We start from the raw sequence: 4,606 nt of genomic DNA, 5'->3' as shown, positions 1-4,606 counted from the left end.
ACTAGGGTCATCTGAGAGGAGGGAGCCTCAGTTGAGAAAATGCCTCCGTGAGAGTGGACTACAAGCAAGCCTGTAAGACATTTCCTTAATTAGTGGTTGATGGAGGAGGGCCCAGCCCATTGTGGGTGGATCTATCCATGGGCTGGTGTTCCTGGGTTCTATAAGAAAGCAGCCTAAGTAAGCCATTTGAGCAAGCCAGTAAGCAGAACCCCTCTAAAATTCTGCATCAGCTCCTGCCTCCAGGTTCTTGCCCTGCTTGAATTCCTGTCCTGACGTCCTTCAATGATGAACTGTGATGTGGAACTGTAAGACGAACAAACCCTTTCCTTCCCAACTTACTTCTAGTCACAGTGTTTCGTCATAGCAATAGAAACCCTAACTAAGAGACAAAAAACTATAAAACATGACAACTTAGCAAGGACAAGCACTCCGGTCAGTGTTCTCATGCCTGCACCAGCAGCAGAACCCAGTACTGAATGTGTTCGAACACACATTGCTGGAGGTTCTGGCTCAACGGAGACAGAGTAGGGCCTGATAATTTGCCTTTTGAACAAGTGTCAAATTGATGCTGATGTTGCTGGTCCAGAAAGCACTTTTGAGAAAACTGGTCTGATGTATCCATGGGTGTGGAGGCCCCTGGTACAGCATAGATCGAATTACTGTGTTGGGAGAAGCTAGGTTCTTAAAGGGTCATCCAAGAGAAGAAAGCCTCTCTGAATATGGATCACAGGGAACTTTTGGAGGTCGAATGATCCACAAGTCATCTTCATGAGTGACACTGAGATACTGTGACAAACCAGGGAGTAAACACGGGGAGGGAAAGCCACTTTGACAGTCCTGGCAACCATTTATTGGCCATCCCTGTGAACTTGACTGGTACTTGCCCAGAAGCCGGGCAAGAGAGAGTTGTTTGTACCAGAAACGCTTGCTCTTCAGGTTATTGAACAACCCACTTACCTGAGTGAGCGCTCTAGAACACTGGAGCCAGTGAAAGATCTTTCAAGAAGTAATGGAGAAAGCATGCTAAAGACACTTACTCAATACATAGCAACCTGCTGCCTAGCAGGGTGATGGGAACAAATGCAAAATGGGAATAGCACAGACTCTGCTATCCAGAGCTCTCCTGAACATGGTAGAAGGGCCTTTAGGGGAGCCCAAGGTCAGCCACACTAGACAGCATGAGGTAAACCTGCTACCATGAGCCACCTGCTATGGCCTGGGTTTTCACCCCTCCAAATCTCACATCAAACCTCAATTCCTGGTGCTATTGTTCCATGGTGTTTGTAGGTGGGGCGTTTGAGAGAGAATTGGGATTAGTTAAGATCCTGAGGTTGCAGCTCCCTTGTTGCATTAGTGGCTTTATTCAGAGATGAAGACAGATTCAAATTAGCAAAACTGTCTGTCTTGACATCTGCTTTCTGGGAACTCTGCAGAGATCCCTAGCAAGAGAACCTTAGACCTTGGACTTCTTGGCTCCTATAACTGTGAGCTGAGTAAACCCTTATCAGCTTAGCAATCACTCAGGGCTTGGACACATTTACTGACTGCTCACTCATTTGCATTATTTAAGAGGCATCATTGAGCACCTAACAGAGGGCATTGTACAAAGTGAATATGGGGTCACCCTCCAATGTTCTAAGACTAAGCTTCTTAGCAAATTAAATGGGGTTTTAACATTCATTTACCTGCATCCCCTCATGAAATCACACTAAGACAACAGGAAAAAGGATTTGTTTTAAGAGTATAAACCCATGAGCAGAGAGAACAGAAGTAATCCTAGAACGTAGAAACTTGAGAACATAGAGACCAGATAAAAACCTAGTCTGAATTCTGAAACTGCAAGGGGAATAATCAAACCAGAGTCCATCATGGAATCCCACTAGTGCTCTGGAATTGCCACACCAGATGTCTTGGCCTGTGAAGCTGAAGGGAAACGTACTGAAACAAGGGTGAGAGACAAGTGGTCTAAGTAGCAGTTAATCCCCAAGTGCCTCCTCCTCCATCTGTGAGAAGATGATTTTCCTTCCCCTTAGAGAGGATAAAATGAAGGATTCACACTTTGGTAAACACAAGACTATCATACTCAAAATACAGAAAAATAGGAGCCGGAGAGATGACTCAGTGATTAAGAGTGGTAAGTGTCTTGCAGTGGACAGGAATTCAGGTCCCAGCAACCTGGAATTGCTCACAACCACCTGCAACTTCAGCTCCAGGGACTCTGACACCCTCTTCTTTCCATACATGGCATATACTGATAAACAAACACATAAAAAGTAAAAGTAAAAAAAGTAAGTACTGAATACTGAATGTCAGAGGTCTCTGGCCATGTTTGACACTTCTGATGGTTAGGAACTCTGCCTGCTTTGTCCACACAGCAGAAGAGGAATAAAGACCTAAGCAGCTCTTCATCAGACTCTCCAAAGTCTTGTTAGTTCATGACTTTAGTGAAGTTTGTAATCAACCCGTGCCAGCATGTGGGCATAGCTTCTAAGAGCCCACTTCTCCTTTAGAGTTAAGAAGGCATCCCAGGCAAGAGGAGAGTCTTCGTCATGGCAGACAAGGTCACAAACAAAAGCGACTTGAAAGAATAAATTGTACTTGGAGAAAGGAAAAGGTCATAAGTTCCGCATTCAATATCCTTAGAATTGTAAAAGAAAGTGTCTTAAAAATGTAACAAGATAATGATGCCATCAGGAGGAACATTCTGTCGACAACAAAAAAACCATTAGAGATTAAAAATGAGACAAGATGAAAATCTGCCATACTATTTGGAAGATAAATATTTCAGAATGCAGAGTATAAAACACCCAGTGCAAACAGGAAAGAGAAGCTAGGAGCTCAGATCATTGGGGTACATTTACAGTATCTGAATAACAGATATCTAGTAAGTAATGAAGAAGAAAGCAGAAACGATTATCATTTTGTGAAATCAATCAAGAAAATTTTGGGCATTGCAAAGGGCCCACAGAGTGCTGAATAGCAGGGATGAAAATCAACCCTCATGATAGACATTTTGAATCTAGAGGAACCCAAAGAACTTCTGACCTTCAAAGACTAATGCCTACTCAATATGAAGGTTTAGGACTAGGGTGGCTCTGTTTTCCTTAGCAGAAATGTCATCTCATGGCTTGTGGGCATCATGTAGACAAGGATAGCTTGTTATATTCCAGTGTCATACAAAATAAGCATGTTTATGCTCGTGCAACCCAGAGGTCATAGATTGGACACCCGAGGACAATTCTTTACCTAATGTGGCCCAGACAATCTAAAAGATTCAGCATCTTTAGAAATCAGGATGTCTCAGTTCCAGGGGGGAAATATGCTCAGTAGATGTGAGTATGACTCTGTCCCCAGTCTTTCTTACTGTCCCAATGTCTGGATCTGATGACTTCCAGAACAAATTCCTATGCCTCTAGCTGAAGAGTCTGAGGGCACTTGAGTGTAGTTACTCCCAAGGGAAGTCTTTAACGTCCTTGCCCTTTGGGTATGGCTACTTGGAGTGTCCTCTTGTGGCTTCTGTGGGTTCCCAGGAGAGACTGAGTCACTTGCCCAGTGTGAGGAAACTTGTCCATTAACACTGCTCTGTAGCTTGTCTGCTTGCGCCTGTCTTACATTGCTATTGATGCTTCCTGGATCCCCTCCCAGTTAAACTCATCATCCTCACTTCTTTGTCTCAGAACCCACTTTTTGGAGAAACTCCAGTGAAAATGGCAGTTAAGCAATCAAGTGTCACGTTAGATCAAAGACATCTTCTGACATACAATGTCTCACAACCAAATTCCTTCTGGTTACTTATTTATTTATTTTTAGAGGAACGTACCAGAGAATATGCTCTATAAGATGGGACCACAAATCATTGAAGAGGCAGATGTGGATACAGGAAGCAGCATCTGATACGTAAGAGAAGACAGCAAGGTCCTGGGAAGCAGCTTGTTTTTGGGTCCCCAGGGCCACTAATTCAGCCTGGAGCATCTCTGAAGACCCTGAGAGCTTCCTCAGGAAGATAGACTTCAAAGTATTGATTACATTGAACCTCTTGAGAGGATACTCAGACAGTTGTTTATGTACTTGATTTTAAATTAGTAATAAGAACATAGTATATTGTGTAAACAGAGAAAATGATAACAACTCCAGATAAAGTCAAGATAGCTATGTTGTAAAATAATAATACTAGAAACAGCAAGTGTTAATGAAACCCCAGCAAATTCTCTGGAGGGAGAGGTAGAAAGGATCCTCATGGGCTTGGGAAATAAAGCCTTCTTTTTTGCTAGTGTAAAAGCAGTAGAAACTGCTTAGCACTGAAAAATGAAGGCAGAAATTCAAACATAATATGTAAAGACATAAAGGTGAAAATGAAAATACTCAACAAGATGTAGACTACCCAGAAATGGTAGACAGGAATAATTGTCTAAGTTGGGGTGTCCAACTCACAGCCCATAGGCCACATACAGGATATCTCTGAATATGGCCTGACCCAAAACAAGCAAACAACCCTTAAACCTTCCTTAAACACAATGAAATTTCTTGCAGTTACAAGAAATTTTTGTACATTGATTACATGATTCTTGAACATGAACTTTGTAAATGACACTGTTGGGTTACAATG

The sequence above is a fragment of the Chionomys nivalis genome, chromosome 8, assembly GCF_950005125.1.
Source record: "Chionomys nivalis chromosome 8, mChiNiv1.1, whole genome shotgun sequence".
NCBI classification, from domain to species: Eukaryota; Metazoa; Chordata; class Mammalia; order Rodentia; family Cricetidae; genus Chionomys; species Chionomys nivalis.
This window is presented reverse-complemented; position numbering follows the sequence as displayed.